General features: G+C 40.2%; 1 protein-coding gene and 1 non-coding gene across 2 annotated transcripts in view; both read right to left on the bottom strand.

Moving 5' to 3' along the window:
- INPP5E (Inositol-3-phosphate synthase) overlaps positions 1–24605 on the bottom strand; it is a 576780-nt gene that overhangs the window by 371903 nt on the left and 180272 nt on the right. The window lies entirely within an intron of this gene.
- On the bottom strand, positions 929–1047 carry LOC145401175 (5S ribosomal RNA). Its single transcript, XR_013897573.1, has one exon. It is a non-coding gene; the product is annotated as a 5S ribosomal RNA (ribosomal RNA).

The raw sequence follows: 24605 nt of genomic DNA, 5'->3' as shown, positions 1-24605 counted from the left end.
ATACAGCTCTGGCTGCACTGGTGAATTTCGCATATAGTGCCATGGTGACCAAGGACGACCCATGCAAGCATGTTTGAGCCTTAAAAACCGAAACTGAAACCGAAAAAGAAAACGAAAACCGTACATTCCAATAGGGAATCAGACACTTTGATGTTCATCCATGGCTTTACCAAGGTAAATATTAAGCTAATATTTCATTACTATATACTTTGGCATGTGTTCTCTCAATTTCTAAGACAAAATTTGGCCTTTGGGAAATTTAATTTTTACCCCTATGTCTGCGCACCACGGACACCTCCAAAAAACCGCCATGCGCAGTTAACAGGTTAAGAAATTTTCGCCCTGAATCCTGATTTTCTATCAATAATTAAATTAAGCACAAATTTTTGACTGAATTTCAAATATTTAGCTGTGCAAACATAAATGGTGATAAATATTAAAATATTTTCCAATCAAAATTGCCGATTCGGTCCAAGATCCAGATCACATTTGATGACTGCGTGTTTATACTGCATCTCAGTCAGCTGATGAGTGGTTGGCTCACCTTGTGGTGTTCCATTCCTTGTTCATTTTCCTCTTTTTCTTCAGCTTTCTGATCTTCTTCAATCATACCCTCTACATTCTCGTCAATAACTGTCTAACCAACCATTCTTAGGGTTGTAACTAGCAAAATACCACTATTGTGTCAGTTATTACTATTGTTATTGTGTCGGTGTTATTATTTTATGTACCATATTGTGTATGTTAGTTATGTTGGTACAGGTAGCCTACATTCCAGAATGCTCTAGAATATCACAATAATTTTCATTCATTCATTCATTGCCAGAAGCCATGTATCCCAAACGGGGTGGCCAAGGGCTTAGAGTTAATTGTTTTACAGGGAGGGGCACTAATCCTCCACCAACCCCACTTGACACGTAGGGAGTTATGCCAACAGCATCTGGTGTTCCCAGGCGGTCACCCATCCAAGTACTAACCAGACCCAACGTTGCTTAACTTCGCTGATCGGACGGGAAGCGGTGTACTCAATGTGGTATGGCCGTTGGCCAGACAATATTGGAGAATTCGGACAAAGTATGATAATAGTCCGGGAAACGGTATGTGGGGCAGGACTTTTGCAATTCCCAGACTGGTCTCTCCCCCTTTTAGCCTGGGAAATCGAGGGTCGAGTGTATAAGTATAAATATCTATATCTACAGTATGTATCTACAGTATCTGTATATATCTATATACAGTAATCCCTCGATTATCCGTCATAAAAGAGCCAAAGGCATGACCAGATATGGACAATAAACGGATACAGAGCAATACCCTCTGCTGTACCCATACCCTACCTATACCCATCCTCAACCAGTATGTACAATACCCCTCCTAATTTTGGCAGTGTTCTGCAGTCTTTCAGCTGTTTTTAGACATCAAAAAACACACTGGAATATGCAAAATAATCCAAAACACTTAGAAAACAATGAATTAAAAAAAAAAACTAGTCCTTCCTCCAATTTTGCGAGAATATGATCAACAAAAACCCAAGAATATGGTCAACAAAAACCCTCGCAAAAGCAAAATTTGCAAAATTGAAACAATTAAATATATGAATTATAGGCAAATTGGTCGACATCACCCCAAGGTAAGGCTTTCTCCCACTCTTTCTCTCGACTCTACCTCTTAATTTTACAATGATAAATGAAACAAACATGAAGTGATGTACTGTACAGTAGTATTAATAAGAAAACATCATAGGTATAAAAAAAAAAAAAAAAAAAAAATGCATTTACACTGATGTGAAGACTGACGTGGTGTACGGGACTGGTGGCGGGGCGAGACTTGGGTACGGCTACTGTGGCCCTGCGGGGCCTACGTCATCACTATCACTGTCGACAGATATTTCCACATCTTGCTGTGTTTTTTCCGCCTCTCTCATGAATCCCTCGATGTCAGAATCGTCACTGGGGTCATCAGACTCAAAAAGGTTAGGGATGCTAGGATTGCTGGCTGCTTGGGGAGGGGTGGCAGGGTGGCTGGTTGATGGGGCAGGGGCTCCAAACTTGTTTTCTTGTTCTTCTTACCCGTTGGCGCCATGATAACACTCGTGCAAGGTTAGACTGCTGGGATATTGCGAGGAGCACCACGAAATTGTGGATCAGTGACCATGGTTGGGAACAGGTGCAAACAAACGTGGCGGGGAGGCAGACCACTGAACTAGGAGGTGCAGTACGCCCAGTGAACCATGACATCACTACTCTGTGTGGCAAAGTAGTGCGAGAAGACGACTCTCCCACCACTCGACCTCGAAAAGTGTGTGATCGCTCGCAAAGTTCATAAATGTTAAAAAATACATGACTTTTGAAACTACCTCGCAAAATTGGTGAATCGCAAAGTTAAAATTCGCGAAGTTGAAGGATGTACTGTACCAATATGCACAACCCTACCAATATGTACAGTATCCCTCCTAATTTTGGTAGTTTTTGGTCTTTTCGGCTGTTTTTTTTTACATTAAAACACACATTGTAATATGCAATATTATCTTTAAAAATATATATATATATATATATATATATGCACAATACCCCTCTTAATTTTCACAGGGTTCTACAGTCTTTCGGCTGTTTTTAGACATCAAAACACACACTGCATTATGCAATGTAATCCTAACCACTAAGAAAGCAATGCATAAAAAAAAAAAAATGCACAGTACCCCTCCTAATTTTGGCAGTGTTGTGTGGTCTTCTGGCCATTTTTAGACATCAAAACACAAACTGGAATAAGCAATGTAATCCTAAACACATAAAATCCTGGGCATGTGAGCGTGAAAGTGAAAAAGTTACTACATGACAGCACTGTGATACCAATTCTAAGGTATGGAAGTGAAGCTTGGACCTTGTTGGAGGGACAGAGGTCAAGAGCGGGAGCAGTGGAAATGAGTTATTTGAGAGGAGCATGTTGAGTCACATGGAGAGACAGACTGACAAATAAGAAAGTGAAGGAATATTGTGGTGTGGATGTGGATTTTGGAGAAACACATTGAGGTGGTTTGGCCATGTGGAGTGGATGGAAAGCGAGAGACTGATGAGGAGAGTGTACTGTACATGAGTGAGGTGGAGGGGGGGAGAGGGAGGGGAAGGCCAAGGATGAGATGGAGGGATGGAGTGGAGAGGCATATGAGAGCGAGAGGCATGAGTGGGGAGCAGGGCAGTGAAATGGGGGACAGGGCAACACGGAGGCAATTCGTTTGTGGTCATCTCTTACAGGATTAAGGTGTCTGGCAATAGATGAAGAGACAAATAGACCCTAAACACTATAAAATCAAAGCAGGAACAATAAAAAAAAAAAAAAAAAAGTACACTTACCACCCAGTGAAAGGCAGACAGGTGTCATAACCCACCAGGTTGCAGCAGGTGTGCAAGTATCCCATGTGGTCTCGTGGCAAAAGAAGTGACCTAGCAAAGGTCAAAGAACTCCTCCTCCTCCTCCATCTGCTGAAGCTGAGCGATGAACATGGACGTGCAGTGAGGCAATGGAGCCCTACCCACCTCAGGACTCTGAAGACAGCCACAAACTCGCATCTAACGGCAGCTCAACAGCTGTCGATGAGCTCGATTGTGGGTCCGAGAGTGGAGATTGGGGTCAAGCAGGTGGTGGTGGTCATGGTGGGGAGAAGGGGCTGGCACTTGTGGCTGTGGCAGGCTTGAAGAAGGGGTCAATCTTCATCTGATGATAGGCGTGGAGATTTTGTCTTGGGATGACATCATCCCTGACTGCCCACAGATCCATCGCCAGCTTGAGTGGCACGAACTCCCTGTTGCACTGAGGGTGCTTGGCATATTCGAGCACCTTCTCAATGCCAGCCTGTAGTGCATCAAGACGAGGGAGCGATGAAGTGATGGGGGGGTGGCCAGAGTCAGGGTCCTCGTCCTCGTCCTCGTCCTTGTCGTTTCCCTCTGTCAGCTCTGTAGAGACAACAGAGGGAATCTCCTCATCAGATAGCGTCTGACAACCTGGATCGCTGCCATCGTAGTCCAACCAATCCCTCAGGTCGTCGATGTCCACATCCTCGCCTGCGTTTCATAGCTGAAGGTGGAAATCGTCCATTTCAAATCCTTCAAAATAGCGCACAGCCTCATATCCCTGAAGGAGACGAGCCCAACCACTTTTCAAGGTTTTGGTGGAAACTTCCTTCCAAACATTGGCCCAGTTGAAAATCGCAAACTTACCATATTTTCGGGCAGAAAATGGCACATTTTTTTTCCCCAAAAAATGTCCCAGAAAATTACCCTGCACCTTATATGCTCAAGGACAGGCTTTGGGTAGGCTTGGGTTACTGGCAAGTGGTAGTTTCAGTGCAGCAGTAGGCCTACCGGTACCGTAAACGAACTCCAAACACCTTCCTTACAAAAGTGTTTCCCAAATTTCTTTAGAATGATTAGCAACTAAATATTATAAATTACAAATATAGTTATACAAGTGTCTATCTATCTATCTATCTATTGCCAGATGCCATAATCCCATATGGGGTGGCCATTTGACTCTGAGTTATTTGTTTTACAGGGAGGGGCACTAACCCTCCACCAACCTACTTGACACGTAGGGAGCAAGTATGATTTGGTTGTATGGTTACCACCCAGCGTTGTAAATGGTTTCTTGGCTTACAGGAAACCATTTGGCTCGTCACTCAATGTAAAGCCACCTGCAACGGAAAGAAAAGCATCAAGTAGTGAGAGGAAAGATGGGAGAAATAGGAAAAGAGTAGGGCAGGCACAGAAAAAGAATGATAAAGGCTAAGGAAGAAGTAGGCAGCATTACATCACGTGAGTGGATAGCAATATTTTACAAATATAGTTATTCAGTACATAATAAGCAAATCTGTGTCCACATCAGCTGTGCACTGCTGTTTGTTTACATCTTTTCATATTGCCTCATGTTTTATAAATTATAATAGAAACTCACTGGGTTGTAGTAATAATAAAATAAAAATAAAATAAAATAAAATATCTCTTCATACTATAAATATGATTTTTATTGTTCTGTGTTGATTGTGTTTAGTGGCAGTTCATTATAATAAAAGATGTATCGTAATCCTCACAAGTTTGAGGAAAAATAACAATAAACAAACATATTTAAGTCACTATGACTTTTTTTTTTTTTTTTTAATGCGAGGAAGAAGGAGCCAAAGGCCATGAGCCCGCAGTAACAGTTCCCTCCAAGAGAAAAACAAAATACAATAGAGATCCAAATTCAAGATCCGATCATTTTGAGATGCCTGGACACACTGCGTTTGAAAGACTGGAGATCATAGGCAGCAGGAAATACAGATAGAGGGAGACAGTTCCACAAGCTGACCTGTTGCATAAATGAAAGACTGGGAGTAACGGTTAACTCTTGCATTAGAGAGTTGGACAGAAAAGGGATGAGAGTTTGCTGCCAGACGGGTGCTACGCGCCCGTCGTAGAGGTGGAGGAATGCAACCAGACAGTTCAGAGGAGCAGTGACCATTAAAGTAGCGATAGAAACGAGATAAAGATGCAACAGTGCGGCGAAGAGACAGAGGTTGAAGGGAGTCAGTAAGAGGAGGAGAGTTAATGAGACGAAGAGCCTTTGACTCCACCCTATTGAGAAGAGCTGTATGTGGGGAGCCTCCCCACACATGAGAGTTGTACTCCACACAGGGGCGGATAAAACCCCTGTATAGAGTCAACAATTGCGCAGGGGTAAAGAAAGAGCGGAGTCGGCTTAGCACACCCAATCACTTGGAAGCAGATTTTACAAGAGATGTAATATGATCTTTCCAAGATAAGTCCCGAGTAAATGAAACCCCAAGCATGTTCAAGGATGATGCAGGATTAAGCTGAATATTATTAAACATTAATGGGTATACCTGTGGAAGATTTTGTCGGGTTGATAGGTGTAAGAACTGAGTCTTAGATGCATTAAAGACAACCATATTATTTTTACCCCAGTCAGAGATACGAGCCAAGTCAGACATTAGGTGTGCCATAGCCTCATCCCTTGTTTCTTGAAGTAACTGTTGAGATGGGCGTTGTGGGAACCGAATGGAAAGGTGAAGGGTGGAGTCATCAGCGTATGAGTGGATAGGGTTAGATGTTCAGTTTAGAAGATCACTGATGAATAAAAGGAAGAGAGTTGGTGATAGGACAGAGCCCTGAGGAACACCACTGTTGATAGATCTAGGAGAAGAACGATGGCCGTCTACAACAGCGGCTATAGAATGACCAGAAAGGAAGCTAGCGATGAAGGCACAGATAGAAGGATAGAAACCGTAGGAGGGCAGTTTGGAAATTAAAGATTTATGCCAGACTCGATCGAAAGCCTTTGAGATGTCAAGTGCAATGGCAAAGCTTTCGCCAAAGTCCCGAAAGGAGGATGACCAGGAGTCTGAAAGGTAGGTGAGAAGATTGCCAGTGGAGCGTCCCTGACGGAACCCATACTGACGATCGGAAAGAAGGTTGTGATAGGAAAGATGCCTTAAAATTTTTCTATTAAGAATTGACTCGAAAACTTTTGAAATACAGGACGTTAAAGCAATTGGACGATAGTTGGAGGGTTGGGAGTGGTCACCCTTCTTTGGGACTGGCTGAATGAGAGCAAACTTCCAGCAAGAAGGAAAGGTACAAGTTGACAGACAAAGGCAAAAAAGTTTGCCTAGGCAGAGTGTAAGCACAGAAGCACAGTTCTTGAGAACAACAGGAGGGACCCCATCAGGCCCATATGCCTTGTTAGTACTGAGGCCAGTGATGGCAGAAAATACATCAACTGAAGAAATTTTAATGTCAGTCATGAGGAAGTCAGAGGGGAGAAGTGATGGAGGAACAGCACCGGAATCGTCTAAGGTGGAATTGGAGGAGAAAGTCTGTGCGAAGAGATCTGCTTTATCAGTAGAAGAAACAGCTACAGAACCATCAGAGTAGAAAAGAGGAGGAAAGGCTTAATAAACTAAATATTCAGCAGTATTTTTTCATTACTCTAAGATCTGATGACTCCACAACTTGCACTGCCATGTTTGTTTACAAGTGATCAGGTGATGGTGTATGCTGCTTAAGCAGTGATGATTGCTTTGTATTAGGGGTGGTAGTTGGTAGTGTCAGCAGTGGAGGTTGTTAATATTAATGGTGATGATTGATAATTTTAGTGTTGTTGGTTGATAGCGGTTAGAGTTATTAACGACAGCCAATACTGGTGATGGTGGAGGTCAGTGGTGATATTTGGTAGTGTTAAGTACTGTGACTTGGCCTACTATGATAGCTTACCAAAGGGTGTCAGTCTAAATTTTCATGATTCCTGTATATGAAAATTTTAAAACCAGACATTAATGGTTATGTGAGTCATTCAGCTAGGGGGTCTGGAGTTAGCTGCATTTTTTTATTTTTCCCAGATCAGGCCTGCCAAAACTGGGATGCGCCTTATATGCTCGTGTGCCTTATATGCCTGAAAATAGGGTATGTTGTAATGCCACAGACTCTCCAAGGCCTGTTCCTCACGTGTGTCGTCTCCTTCCTCGTCCTCAAGAACCACTATCATCTTGTCGAGGAACCTCTGAGGGTAAAGCCTCTTGGCAACAACGATAACACCCTGGTGCATTGGTTGAATGAGAGCAGTTGTATTAGGTCGCAGAGACAGGCACCTAATACGGACATCATCAGCAAGCAAATCCTTCTTCGATGGATGCGCAGAGGCACTGTCAAGGATCAGGAGGGCCTTCGCCTGACCGCGAGGGTTACGATGTACCTCTGCCTGATAACAGATAACCTCCTTGACAAAATGTCCGTGGAACCAAGCTCTGAAGATCTTTGTGGTATACTAGGCCTTTACAGAATGGTACCCTACTACAGACAGGCTATCCATCGACCCACGAGACAACGTGGCTATTTTCCATGCCCAACAATAATGGGTTTGAGGCGGTGCATCCTGTTGGCATTGGCACAGCACAACACTGAAACACGTTGTTTGGACAACTTCCAATCAGGCATTCTTCGTCTCTTCTGCCAGGGTGTTGGAAGGAACAGAGTGGTAGAATAGGCCAGGTTCATCAGCACTGTACACCTGTCTGAGAACAAGGCCCTCTTTCTTGATCAGGCGCTGAACTTTCTGGTGAAACGGCTCAACATCCTCCACTGCAGAATCTAAAGCCTCTCCATGCGCCTTACAGTCAGTAAGTCCATGTCGAAGTTTGAGCTGGAAGAGCCAACCTTCGGATGCCTTGGAGTCGTGCACATTGTGCAGGTGTGCAAACTTCAACCCGGTCCCACGTACATGCACACTTGTACTGGCACCCCTGCAATCCAGACTTTTAAGTTGTCAAAAGGGGCAGAAATCAAGTCACTAGTGATGACCACTGTGTGCTGGAATGGTCAGGAACTCAGACTGACGGAGACTCTCTCCCACTAGCGGCTTCTTTGGTTGCATTTATTACTTTTCAAGTGGTGAAGTTAAGAGTGGTAGCATGCCAAAATGACAGGGATCAGTCTCTACTCAGCCAACCCAAGCCCGACCTTCTCAATTTCCCCAAAATGCTTCTAAGGTTACACATTAACAAACTACTAGGTAAGCTCTATACCACTTGTATCGAAAAAACTACGAAAATCAACGTGCTTAACACCACTTGACGCATGCGTACGTGATGCTAGGTTACATGACCGTAAGCATATATTCCCATCCACTCGAGATTTTATATTATAGACTTAATACTAATAAATTACAGTAGGAAAAAAAATGACTTAGCAACTAGGTAACAATCTACATTCTGATTACGTCCGCATGGAAACAACTATACCCTGGCCACACTCTCTCACTAAACCGAACTTTTGGTCAGGTAAAATGAACACGATACAACTCATCATCACTTCCGGGCACTACACACTGGCACCTCATTGCTGGTGGAACCAAACCAAAGTCGACTGGTCGATGATGATGTAGCGAGGCTGGAACATCACCTTCCAGCCACCTTTCTTGGTTGTATCGTCGTATTCCTGGCCATACTGAGTAAGTTTGTCCCGTGATCTCTTGATATCAGACAAAACTGAGCGGGGTAAGTCAAAATTCATGCAAAATGCATGTAGTTGGCCAGCCCCAATCAACCTTGCCCAATATCTCAAGCTTCTTCTCCACAGTCAAAACCCTCCTCTTGCATTTCACAGGTGGTGGTGGGGGCCATCATCACACACACAAGAACACCACAGAGGAGAATTAAGGCCTGGATAATGTAGGGCACCATCACAAATGCAACAATGGAGGCTGCCATTGTGTAACCTCAGCCAGGCACGTTTACACACAGCAAGACAAAGATGGGAGCAGAGATGCGGTACTGCTGGGGAGTGTATGGTGTTGCCATGTCTCTACCCACGCTTGGCTATAAGCATGCAAGCAAATGGTGGCGTACTGACCTATGAGTGCAAGGGTCCTTTTCGCTCGCCCAGACAAATGTTGCAACATGGCAGAAACACTGGTTCCCCGTACATCATGGGCCTAAGGAGTGGCCGAGTAATCCAGAGGGCGATACGACTTTTACCATTTGGTATGGGGGTGGATGGCTGTGCGTGGCCAGGAGTTTCCGACTAATCCGAGCAGCTGGGGGGATTTCGACCATACGGGAGGGATCCGTACAGACATTCTCGTTCACCTTGTGAGTTACACTGTACCTTTCTCATGCGCCACCAGAATGTTACTGATGATCAGGGTGGCTGGGTGTTTTCCATTATTCAGTAGGGACCCATACAGCCATTTTCACTTGACTTGTGGTTTACGCCAGTATGTTTCCATTGAATGGGGTGGGCGGGTGATTTCAACCAAACTTTAGGAACCCATACAGCCATTCTCGCTCACCTTGTGCTCTATGTCTGATTTCATTGCGCGCAGCCAGGATGTTTCTGTTGATCGAGGTGGCCGGGTTATTTTGACCATACGTTCAGGATCTGTGCAGCAATTCTCGCTCACCTTGTTGTCTAGGGTCAATTATCCGCACGTAGACACAGAAGCCAGTGAGCCACAGAACAAATTTTTTTTGTTTGTCCAGCCGCTGAAGCTGGAGCTTCTATGAATGGTCATGGACAAATAAATCCAGTTACGGTTAAAATATAGCAAGGCCTAAAGGACAGATATGGAGCATCAATGGATACGGACGGTATGGATAATGAAGGGATTACTGTATACAGTACAGGTATACCTTGATATACGGTACCTCTAGATGTGATATCCTGGCTTAACGATCAAGGTAGAAATACCACCATACCCCGCCTAACAATGGCCAAACCCTAGTTCAAGGATGGGTTTTGATTTTTTTTTACCCATTTTGATGACATTTTAGACTAAAATTGTGTGTTTAGGTTGATTTAAAAACTGTTTTTAGACTTGGATTAATGTGTTTTACCCACAGGTGGGATAAACAATGTCATTTTGGGGTACAGTTTACCAAGCTTGATTTTTTTCCAAACTTAAATTTGACGATTTTCGGTAGAGATATACCAATGTATTGGTACTGGTATCGGTAACGGTGGTATCGGCCCAATTTTAGAGTACAGTATCAGTATTGGAATCTGTATCGGGTGGTTTTCTGCCGATACCACCGATACTAAAAAGGAGTTTAGTGCGCAGCATATCATTCATTTTCATTCATTGCCAGACACCATGTATCCCAAATGGGGTGGCCAAGGGCTTAGAGTTAATTGTTTTACAGGGAGGGGCACTAATCCTCCACCAAACCCACCTGACACGTAGGGAGAATGTAGCATATCACTCACTGGAAATTTTGTTAAATAGAATTTGGATTGTTTGTAGGGATGAAAAATAAATCATTGGTAATATCCAATTGTTTAGTATCATATTACAGTATTCTGAGTGCATGCCATGCCGTAATACGGTACATTCTTTGGTAATGAGCCACATCTGCCCCCATGGACATGTACGAGACAGGTTGGTAGTCTCGCATCAGCGGCTCAGGGCCCTGCAACAGCCCTCAGATGGCAGGCACCACCCTCCCTCACTGGTATTGGTATCGGTAGTAGTATTGGTACTGGTCCAATTTTGTGGTATCGGTATCAGTATCGTCATCGGTAAAAATTTTGGTATTAGTATAGCTCTAGTTTTCATATTTTATTTGTTGGTTTTAGTGAGTTATTTACAGGTGTTAGGCTTAGGTTAGCTTCTTTAACAGCTGTTAGGCCATTAAGATTGGCTTTAACCTTGTTTTTGGACTCATTTGGGTCGGTTTTTGACTTCGTTGGAGGGGAAACCCAAGGCTCAAAAATGCATCCCTATACTTTACATGTTAAATCTACCTCAAGATATGATACCCTGCCTAACGATGGGTTTTTACTTAGCCAAATGCATCATTACACCGGGGTATACCTGTACATATATAGATATATATATATATATATATATATATATATATATATATATATATACATATATATATATATATACATATATATATATATATCTATATATATATATATATATATAAATGCTGTATATATATATATCGATATATATATATATATATATATATAAATGGTGTATATATATATATATATATATATATATACACAGTACCCTCGCGTCCAACACAGTAATATTGTCATGCATGGGTCCCGTGTTGGACCAAAAATGTGTTGGACAAACAGCAGAGCTAATGGGAAAAAATGAATTATGTCAGCAACCCTAGCAAAAGTCACCCTAAATACGTACCATATACCTATATATATATTGGTACTACTGTAATTATAATAAGTGGTACTAATTATAATAAGTGGTACTATACTATGAACGATAACTAACCTTCTAGGATAGTGTTCGTGGGCTTGCTGGGAATGGAAGGTGACATCCGAGGCTGTAGGTAGTCCTGCTGGGTCCCTGGAGGATGGCTGCTGGCATCACTAGCGGATAATGCTGCTGCTCTTCCTCAACCTCCCTCATAAATCCTTTGAAATTCCTCTCCCCTTTCTTCTGCCTCTCGATGAATTCTAGCTTGGTGGCCTGAGGGAGGTGCCACCGCTTCTTGGGGTTCTCAGAAGGCTTCCTAGGCATCGTGAGTAGGGTAAAATGCAGTAACAAGGGCAGATAATGCAGCGAGAAAAAAGCACCGTCCAATGCGAATTATGCGACTGGGTGGCGCTGTGGCGGGAGAAATTTAAATAAAACATCAAGTGAGAGCAGAAGTGTTTTTCATTGGGCGACATCACGATCATGTCACGACAGCAGGCGGGGGAGGCTACTTGATCGGAAGTTTTGATTGGCTCTCAGCGTCACAGGAACGTCCAGTATGACCGTGTTGGACCAGGGGTGATCATGCTAGAGGCGAACTCTGTGGATTTTGCCCACTTCTCGGAGCTCTGTCAGTGTTATGCCTATCCACCCATTTTACAGTACAGTAAAACCTCACTATATTGGACTAATTGGGGCCCAAGCCAGTCCGAAAAAAGCTAAAGTCTGATAAAAGCGACATCAGGACTCCCCCCCCCCTTTGGACTTTTGTTAAGCACAGAGGCTTGCTTGTCATTCATTCATTTATTCTCTCTCTCTCTCTCTTTCTCTCTCCTGGCACTGGGCACTTCTATTTTACTTCACATATTCTTGTCTTCATCGTCACCTTCATCTTCACCTTCCCACTCATTTTTACTTTCACTTTCAGTTCACTCTGACATTCACATTCACTTTCATATTCTCTTCCATGCTCATTTCACCTTCACCTTCACACTCACTTTCATTATCACTCATTTTGAATTTCCCTTTCACCTTCACTTGCAACCTTACTTTCTCATTTTCACGTTTACCTTTCCAATTATTCACTCACCTTCACTTTTGCCCTCCCTTCTTTTACTATTACATTCACCTCCACCTTCACTCTCACTTTCTCTTTCATCTTCACTTTCACTTTGAACTTTTCTTTCACCTTCACTTTAACTTCATCTTCACTTTTACATTCATTTTCACCTTCATTTTCTCCTTGGCCTTTACTTTCACCATCTTCACTTTTACATTCATTTTCACCTTCACTTTCACCTTCATTTTCATTCACTTTCATATTCACTTTCACCCTTTCTCCTTCACTTTCATCCTCACTTTCACCTTCATGTTTACCCCCACCCTCACCTTCACTTTCACCTTCACTGTCACCCTCATTTTCACCTTCACATTCATCCTCACTTTCACCTTCACTTTCTACTTCACTTTCACCCTCACCTTCACTTTCACATTCATGTTTAATTTCACTCTCACCTTCACCTTCACTTGACTTCACTTACCTTCACTTTGACTTTCATTTTTACTTTCACCTTCACTTTCACCCTCACTCACCTTCTACCTTCACTTTTGATTTCATTTTCACCTTCCACCTTCACTTTTACTTTGCCCTCACTTTCACCTTCACTTTCGCATTCACACTACCTTCACTATCACCTTCACAATGCCTTCACTAATCTTCACTTTTTCATTCTCTCCCAGAGACAGAGAGAAGGGGAGGAAATATATAAGGAGAGAAAGGGGAGGGACCAAGGTTATGCCTATCTCCCTCATTTGTTTATGCCAAGGGAACATCACTTGTCATTTCTGTATTTATTTTCTCTCTCTCTCTCTCTCTGTTAACTTTGACATTCCATATTCACTTCTGTGCTCTCTTTTACCCTCACTGTTATACTCATTTTCACGGTTATTTTCATTTTCAGTTTCACCTTCTCTCTCTCTCACCGGAGAGGGGACGAGGAGGAAGGGAAGGTATGGAGGAGGAGAGAGAAGGGACCGATGTTATGGTATCTCCTCCGTTTGTTTGTATATTCATTTATTCAAAGAAAGGACTGCTCCTGGCTTTATTGGACTTTTCCTGATGCATAAGAATTTAGTCCACTTGGCTCCTCGAGTCCGATAAAAGCGAATTCCGCTATATTGAAGTCCGTTATATTGAGGTTTTACTGTACTTAAAGTGTATTAAATCGTACTAATTTTTTGCTCTCCGTGCTGGACGCGAATCATGCTGGACAAACGCGTGTTGGATGCAAGAGTCTATCTATCTATCTATTGCCAGACGCCATAATCCCGTATGGGGTGGCCATTTGACTCTGAGTTATTTGTTTTACAGGGAGGGGCACTAACCCTCCACCAACCCATGTGACACGTAGGGAGCACGTATGGTTTAGTTATGTGGTTACCACTCAGTGCTGTAAATGGCTTCCCGGCCCACAGGAAACCATTTGGCTTGTCACTCAATGTAAAGCCACCCGTAGCGGAAAGAAAAGCAATAAGTAGTGACAGGAAAGATGGGAGAAATAGGAAGAGAGGAGGACAGGCACAGAAAAAGAATGATACAGGCTAAGGAAGAAGTAGGCAGCACTACATCAAGTGAGTGGATGATGGTCGCCACCACCAACCACTAATGTAAGGGTACTGTATATATATATATATATATATATATATATATATATATATATATATATATATATATATATATATATATATATATATATATATATATATATATATATATATATATATATATGTATATATTATATATATATATATATATATATATATATATATATATATGTACGTATATATTATACATATATATATATATATATATATATATATATATATATATATATATATATATATACAGTGGAATTTCAAATTTCGATGGGGATATGTACCTAAAAATCAACGCGAAATTCAAATCATCGAAATTTAAACCGAACTTCTTATGGGAATAATTAGTTTGGGTCCGGGGCCTCCGAACCTAACTCCCTAAATTCATGATTTTTTGCCCACACCTCCTGTAAACTTTATGAACAATAATTGTGGTTAAGTAACTGTAGTTCTAAATTGTATTGCCATACTGTCAGCAAGTGTATACTTGGTGTATTTCTGCCCTTTCCTGTATTGCCATTTCTCCTTTGGCTGTGAAGATTTAGAGGTGCCAGGCTGCTCTCATACATTACCACTGCTACCCAAAGAACCACTCTTGTTTGCCATCTTGAAACAGGTAAGTTGTGATGAAAATACAAAGAAAATACATACAACTAAATTGCAGTGAAATGCATGTCCACATATGGAAGTTACAGGCTGAAAGTGCAGCGCTTGGCTGTAGAGGGCTGGCAGCTGGCAGGACAGTTGCAAGATGGCTGCCGACAACAGAGCATCGCCTTGCACATGGCCTGTTGTTGTTGGTGCCTACTCCCATCCGGGAGCTCTTGTCTTTAAACAACATAACCATTTTTTTTTTCAATCTCTATTGTTCATTTCTATGTTACTCCTTATATCCATAATTACCATATTTCTCTTCGTTTCAGTATTCTGCCTCCTGTACAGTATTTGCTACCACCTGTAATTCATTTTGTTTTAGTATTTCTACTTTTGATTATCTCCCTTTAATTTCTCGTTATATCTTCGAGTTATTAAAGTACTAATTAAGTAATAATAAGTATATTTATAGAATGATGGGGAACCGTCCAAGGGGCGAATTGTCCTGATGGGAAATCGTCCATGTTTTGATGGGGAATTATCTGACAGGCGAATTGACTTGATGGTGAATTGTCTCGGAACCATATCATCGTACGCTTCAGCTGATTTTCATTCTCTTCTTGACACATGTCACATACAATATTAGGTTAGGCTCATACTTTTTCTTATGATTTTCCTTCACTTCTAGCATTGTGGTTTGCATCAAAAATATTATCTTTGCTTGTTTTGGTTGGAGACTGGCCCTGAGAGCACATGTTACATATGATATTACATTAGGCTCATACTTTTTCTTATAATTTTCCTTCACTTCTAGCATTTTGGTTTGCATAAAAAATGTTATCTTTGCTTGTTTTGGCTGGAATCTGGCCCTGAGAGCACATGTCACATACGATATTAGATTAGGTTTATATTATTTTTTTTTCCCATTAACTTCTAGCATTTTGGTTTGCATCATAAATATTATCTTTGCTTGTTTTGGTTGGAGTCTGGCCCCGAGAGCATCGAAATACGCGAATTTGCATCGAAAAGTAAGGTAGGCAGACCTCTCCGAAATGCATCGAAATTTAATTCATCGAATTCAAAACTGTCAAAATTTCAGATTCCACTATATATATATATATATATATATACACTCAATCCTTGAGTACCGCGGGCAATAGGGACTGGACAAGGACCGTGGTACCCAAATCCGCGTCGCTCAGACAATATGTTTAAATGTATAATGGTACAATGTGTTCTGGCAACTTTCCAAAACTCTCACTTTTACCCATTCTTACCACCTAACCCCACGTAAATTACCCCCATTTGCACCCACCATCAGGTGAAACATTGAAAGAGACAACTGTTGTAATTAAAAACATCAATGGTATTAAAAATAGCATTAACAAAAATAAAAGTTGGGATGGGTACCCTTTTGTTGATACGTAGCTCCCCGGTATTTTCCTCCCATCCCCCAACCCCAATGTTGTTGTCAAAGTTTCACCTTCTCTCATATCATGTGGCTTTCAGGAGAGACCTTAGGCCATATGGTTAGACAAAAATTTATGGGTCTGGCAGTTTTAGAGTACGAAATAGAACAAAAATTTGTGCTAACAAGAAAAAATTAATTTAATCCATGTGTTCTCGTGAGTTAGCGTTCAGTTTCACATTTTTCGTTTGATATCGCGTTTCCCAACGCATTTCTGATAAACTAAACATATGGCTAAACTGCTCAATCAGTTCGAAATGTGTTGGGAAGAGCGATACCGAACGAAGAGTAATGTGTCGGGAAGAGCGATACCGAACGAAGACTGTGAAATGGAACGCTAACTCAGGAGAACGCATGGATGAAAGAGTACCTTTTTTCTGGTTTGCAAACATTTTCGCTCCATTTTGTTCCCTAAAACAGCCAGACCCGTAAATTTTAGTCTAACTATACAGCCTAACGTCTCTCCCGAAGGCCACATGATACGAGAAGGCGAAACTTTGACAACAACTTTGGGGTTGGGGGGTGGGAGTAAAATACCGTGGAGCTACGTATCAACAAACGGGTACTCAGTGGAGGTGGTGTTGACCCAGTCCAACTTCTGTTTTTGTTAATGCCATTTTTAATACCAATGATGTTTTTAATTACAACAGTTATATCTCTTTCAGTGTTTTACCTGATGGTGCGTATAGGTGGAGGTAAATACGTGGGGTAAGATGGTAAAAAGGGGTAAAAGTGAGAGTTTGCTTTCTCTGACGCTCCACATAATGCCCTATAAGCTTCTCAGTCAGTTTCAGGACAACATATAAACCTTCACAGCTGCCAGGATTGCATCACTTCCTACGCACGATCTTTATCTTCTCCCTGTCCTTCCAAATCATTATGATGGTGCTCTCTTTTATGCTATGGTTTTTCTTTTTTTCTTTTGCCATTTTGGTATTTGTACGCTTAAAGCAGTGGAAGAACCTTACCAATTCAGTTCATATTCCTCCAGTTTGTTTTCTGTATTTTTCTGACTATTTTCAGGGTGGTAAATTACCTTTTCCTGCTGAAAAATTTCCCACTTTTTATCATCACATTCCTTAAGCCATAACATGATTGTCTTGATGTACTCAAAGGTGATTTTCGTCTCCCAACTTCCCAACTGGATTCTATGTTAGGTTAGGTTAAATTATAAGGTATAGTTAAGCTAGGTTAGGTGAAGTTTAAACACTTAGGTTAGGACAGGCCCTAATTTCGCCGTAACCCTGATGTGTCAAACAAGTTGACAGTGGAATACAACTTAAAACAACGGGGGAAACAGATTTAGTATGAAACGTTTATTTACCTCCCAGAAGTAATCCGACAAACATAACACTATCAGGAAGAAGAACGAAGAATGTGAAACTGAATGCTCACTTACACGAGCAGAGGTATTTTGTGTGTGTGTGTGTGTGTGTGTGTGTGTGTGTGTGTGTGTGTGTGTGTGTGTGTGTGTGTGTGTGTGTGTGTGTGTGTGTGTGTGTGTGTGATTAGCAAACATTTTCGTTCAGTTTCGTCTCCTAAAACTTGAAACCCATATGACTGTGAGGTAGAGTCTGTGAGACGCGAGAAAGGGCTTGATAGCCGTATGCTCAGTCGGTCCTAAATGTGTTGGGAAGCACGAAACCGAACGAAAAATGTGGAACTGAACAATAACAAGAACACATAGACGAAAGTATTTTTTTCTAATTAGCAAACATTTTCGTTCCATTTCGTCCCCTAAAACTGCGAAACCCATTATGAGTGTGGGGTGGAACTAGGTGAAGCATGAGAAAGGACTGATAACAGTATGCTCAGTTAGTTGGAAGTGTTGGGAAGCATTAAATCGAACAAAGAATGTGGAACTGAACGCTACGATAACACATGGACAAAAGAGTAACTTTTCCTCTAATTAGCAAACACTTTCGTTCCATTTCGTTCCTTAAAACTACAAAATCCATGATAATTGTGGGTAAGAACTAGATGAGGCATGAGAAAGGACTGATAACCATATGCCCAGTTGGTCCAAAATGTGTTGGGAAGCATGAAATCAAACGAAGAATGTGGAACTGAACTGTAACTTACAAGAATGCAAGGATTTTTTTTTTTTTTTTTTCTGATTAGCATACATTGTCGTTCCATTTTGTCCCCTGAAATTGCCGAAACCCATAAATTTCGACAAACCGTTCGGCCTTGAGTTTGCCCAGAAAACATACAGTATTTCCATTCTGTATGCGTATTCATAAAAACCACCAGGAACCCTCAGCCACGAACAACGCTTGCCCATTCGTTTCAAAACTAACCATAGGTTTTTCACGAAAATATGCCCATTTGCTTCCCAGGCAAAATTTCAGCAACCTAACCTACCCTAACCTATCCCATCTCACTAGGGCTGTTTGGCTGAGGTGGCTGGCTGTGGTACTGAGATAAATACCCATACAGAATGGAAATATGCGCCCAGGAAATGTACCCAGAGGTTAGAGGGTGACGTCATAGCGCACGGCTTTCAAATTTCGTCCCCAGGCCAGCTGACTTCCCGCGTGAGCTCGAGTTTTTCCGCGTGTTGACATGACTTGTCTCATTATGCTGACCGCGTTAGAACAAAAACGTGTTACTCAACCACGTGTTACTTAAGGATTGAGTGTGTGTATATATATATATATATATATACAGTAAAACTTCAATATAACGGACTTCAGTAGACCGGAATTCACTTTTATCGGACTCGAGGAACTACCGGACTAAAATCCTATATATCAGAAAAAGTCCAATCAAGCCAGAAGCAGTCTAGACTGCCTGACCACTTCAGCTATGGTCACCACAATAATGTAAATAAATACATGTTTATCACTGTACAGTACAGTATTATTATACATATATTATACCATTTGATTAATGCAGTGAAGGTATAACACAGTATAGTACCGCAATGGTAGTCATAACAGTTTAAAAACCATTCATGCGATCCGGACTAATGTCTGATATGTCGGAAAAAGTCCGGGTTAGCAGGGAGAAGTCCGGATGTCGCTTTTATCGGAATTTTGCATTTTTCGGAATGGTTTGGGCCCCAGTTAGTCCGTTATAGTGAGGTCTTACTGTATATATATATATATATATATATATATATATATATATATATATATATACATATATATATATATATATATATATATATATATATATATATATCCAATGTACTGTGCAGTATATCTCATCTCATCTCATCTCATCAGCCATTTGAGTGTCTACTGCAGGACCGGCCTATCCCTACCGAAGTGGGGATGATACAGGCAATGTATCTCTACCAAGTGGCTTAGGCTGTCTAGTAGAGATTGTATGTAGTGTGAGAAGTGCATGTAAGTGTGACTGTAATGCCAGAGTGGCTTTGAATGTGTATGTAGTCTGTGAACCAAGTGTAATCAGCCCGCGCAAGCCAACTGGGTGAAAGCATACTTTATAGTATGCGACACTGGTTCAGCCACAGCACCCCTTGTGTTTGCAATGCAGTATGTGGCCAGATGAACTCTCCCAAAGTTTATTACCCTGGCGGGGCACGAACCATCATTCTTCAGTGTATGAAAATGCACACTTTACCACTGTACCACAAAGGCTCCACGTGCTATATTAGCTATATATATATATATATATATATATATATATATATATATATATATATATATATATATAAATTTATATATATATATATATATATATATATATATATATATATATATATATATATATATATATATATATATATATATATTTATATAAATTTATATATATATATATATATATATATATATATATAGTGGAGCTAATGAAGAAGATTAAGCTGGGAAAGGCCCCAGTGTGCATGGAGTGTGTGGTGATACACTTAGGTATGATGAGATTGTTGTGGAGGGAATATGGAAGTTCATCTGGCCACATACTGCATTGGGAAACACAAGGGGTGGTTCCAGAGGACTATAAATCAGGTATAATTGTTTACACTCTGTTCACAAAGGACTACAGCACATTCAGAGAAGTATGTGGTTACAGTCACACTTAGGGGTCACACTACATGCCTTCTTAGTGTGACTGGTAAAATAATTGGTAGAATACATTATCATCCCCACTTCGGTAGGGATAGGCTTCTGGTCTGGTAGAAGAACACTCAAATGGCTGATTTAGGAATGTGAGATATACTGCACAGTACATTGGATATATATATATATATATATATATATATATACAGTAAGACCTCACTATAACGGACTAACTGGAGAAAGCTTATGACAGAAAATGCAAAATTCCGATAAAAGCGACATCCGGACTTCTCCCTGCTAACCCGGACTTTTTGAAGACATATCAGTACATTAGTCCGGATCGCATGAATGGTGAGGTGAGAGACTGTTCTTATGATCTCAATGTATTATACCTTCAGGGGTGCATTAATCAAATGGTATAATGTATAATATATAATATGGATGTACAGTGATAAACATGTATTTATTTACATTATTGTGGTGACCATAGCTGAAGTGGTCAGGCAGTTAGATTTGCTTCTGGTGATTGACTTTTTCTGATATAGGATTTTAGTCCAGTAGTTCCTCGAGTCCGATAAAAGTGAATTCCGGTCTACTGAAGTCCGTTATATTGAAGTTTTACTGTATATGTATATATATATATATATATATATATATATATATTTATATATACACTCAATCCTTAAGTAACACGTGGTTGAGTAACACGTTTTTGTTCTAACGCGGTCAGCATAATGAGACAAGTCATGTCAACTGAAAAACTCGAAAGCTCAGGAAGTCAGCTGGCCTGGGGACGAAATTTGAAAGCCGTGCGCTATGACGTCACCCTCTAACCTCTGGGTACATTTCCTGGGCGCATATTTCCATTCTGTATGATGGTATTGTGATCTCAGTACCCTGACAGCCAGCCACCTCAGCCAAACAGCCCCTAGTGAGATGGGAACAAGGTTAAGAGTGAGAGGTTGCTGAAATGAGTTGCCTGGGAAGCAAATGGGCATGACATGGAAAAACCTATGGTTAGTTTTGAAGAAGTGAAGGCAAGCGTTGTGGGGTAGATGTGGTTCCTGGTGGTTTTTATGAATAGATACAGAATGGAAATACTGTATGGTGGTTTCTGGGCAAACTGGAGAATGAAAGACGGTTTGTCGAAGAGGGTGTATGTAGGTGAGTTTGGCAATTTCAGGGGACAAAATGGAACAACAATGTATGCTAATCAGAAAAAAAAAAAAAATCCTTGCATTCTTGTAAGTTACGAGTTCAGTTCCACATTCTTAGCTTTGATTTCATGCTTCCCAACACATTTTGGACCAACTGGGCATATGGTTATCAGTCCTTTCTCATGCCTCATCTAGTTCTTACCCATAATTATCAAGGATTTTGCAGTTTTAAGGAACGAAATGGAATGAAAGTATATATATATATATAGAGGAAAAGTTACTCTTTTGTCCATGTGTATATTGTAGCGTTCAGTTCCACATTCTTTGTATATATATTATATATATATACTTCAATATATATATATGGGCATATATATATCAGTCCTTTCTCATGCTTCACCTAGTTCCACCCCACACTCATAATATATTATACAGTATATATAGGGACTATATATATATATATATATATATATATATATATATATATATATATATATATATATATATATATATATATATATACAGTATATATATATATATATATATATATATATATATATATATATATATATATATATATATATATATATATATATATATATATATATATATATATATATATATATATATATATATATACAGTATATATATATATATATATATATATATATATATATATATATATATATATATATATATATATATATATATATATATATATATATATATATATATATATATATATCACAATATATATATATAGTATATATATATATATATATATATATATATATATATATATATATATATATATATATATATATATATATATATATATATATATATATATATATATATCAATCAATCAATATACCTAGGCTGCTTCCCCCAAGAAAAGGGAGGTAGCCGAGACAGGACGACACACTCCCTATTTACTCATTCATTCAAACACATTCATTCGCATCTTAGCCCCAAAGGGGAGAACGGACAGATCCTCACCGCACCACACTGCACAAGGGTCAACTGCGCAATGCAATCAGTGACATCTGCAGCAGGGCCCGACAGCAGAGCTGGTTTACCCCTGCCACATCATAACAGACTCATCCCCTTACCCGCACCTGACCTGAAATAGCTGATCAGACCAAATGCGGGAGAATATCCCCTCAGGGCTGCGTCATCACTTATTCATTCACAATTTCTCTCCACCCATTTCTGTCATGCATATATATATATATATATATATATATATATATATATATATACACAGTATATACAGTACATTATCATCATCATCATCATCATCAGCCATAACTAGTCCACTGCTGAACAAAGGCCTCCCCCAACCTACTCCATGAATTCCTTGTCTGAGCCAATCTTTGCCACGATTTCCCTGCAAATTTCTCTATCTCATCTCTCCATCTTCTGTCTGGCCTTTTTCTGCTATGCTTACAATCTCTTGGTGTCCAGTCTGTCAGCCTCTTCCTCCATCGGTTATCCCTTATTCTTGCTACATGGTCTGCCCACCTCCATTTCTGTTCTTCTATAACTTCTATAAAACCATTGACTTTAGTCTGCTCTCTCACCCAAGTTGATCTTTTCCTGTTTCTTAAAGATATTCCCAACATTGACCTTTCCATTGCTCTCTGAGAACAGATTAATTTATTTTCCATCGATTTTGTCAGTTTCCAGGTCTCACAACCATATGCCACAGCTGGAATTATACATTCATTATATACTTTTTGTTTCAAGCAAACTGGCAAGCTACTTTTCATAATGTCTCTATGTTTACCGAAAGCTTTCCATCCAATTGTAATGCGTCTTTTTATTTCACTATCATGATTTTTCGTTAATTTTAGTATTTGCCCAATGTCGTTGTGCTCCTCAACTTCTTCAAGAATTTCATCACTTATTCTGATGACGCTCTTTGGTGTTTGTGGATTAAACATTACTTTAGTTTTACTCCGGTTCATCTTCAGTCCTACTTTCAGACTTTCTCTGTTCAGGTCATTTAACATTTCTTGCAATGCCTCCGCTGTTTCTGAGATCAGGACAATGTCATCTGCAAATCTTAAATGTTTAGCTTTTCTCCATCTATGTTCACTCCTTTGTTTTCCCAGTCTAGCTTTCTGAAAATACTTTCTAGGCATGCCCATCACCCTGATGCACACACTTCTCAATCTTAATTTTTTCTGAGTCCTTATGTAATTTAACTGTAGCAGTTCCCTCTTTATATCGAGCAGTTTTACAATGTTCTCATTCACTCCTTGTTCTCGCAGTGAATTCATAATCGCTATGTGCTCCACTGAATCAAGAGCCTTTTCGTAATCAACAAAACCTAAGCACAGTGGTTTATTACATTCTGTAGTTTTCTCAATTAGCTGATTCATTGTACAGTATGTAGATGATTGGTGGTCGAATACCCGCTTCGGAATCCTGCCTGTTCACGAGGTTGGTTCTCCTCCAAAATTTTTGTTATTCTGTTCGTTGAGTAAATTAACTATTGCATTACATCATGTTTTGGGAATTTTCTTCTGTTTTATACAGCGGCTAAATAAGTGAGCAAGCCTATTTTGTACTTCTACTCCTGCATCCAACAGTAATCTCTTACTATTCCATCCTCTCCCAGAGCCTCCCCTCTTTTCATATTTTTAAGAGAAATATTTACTTTGTCTGGTGTTACCTCAGGTATTGCACTTGTGTTAACTGAAGAGTTAGTTATTGGTACTACTGTCTTTGATGCATACAGTTTTTTGTAAAATTCTTCAACTCTCTTCAACATCTTATCTCTGCATTTAATGATATCACCGTTTTTTTCTTTCAGTGATGTCATTTGTTACTTTCCTAGTGCCATTTTACTTTGGACCTGTTTCAGACTTTTTCCATTTTTATGATTTCTTTGATCTGATCCATTTTTCTCTTTCTTTTTTCTTTGCTTTGTCTTCTGTTGATAAGCTTATTTAATTTCGCTCGTTCTATTTCGTCTTTCTTGTTTTT

This window comes from Coenobita brevimanus, chromosome 54 (genome assembly GCF_032717465.1).
Source record: "Coenobita brevimanus isolate Jiangsu-jjx chromosome 54, ASM3271746v2, whole genome shotgun sequence".
Lineage (NCBI taxonomy): Eukaryota > Metazoa > Arthropoda > Malacostraca > Decapoda > Coenobitidae > Coenobita > Coenobita brevimanus.
Note: the sequence above shows the minus strand (reverse complement) of the source record. Positions and strands in the feature narration are given on the sequence as shown.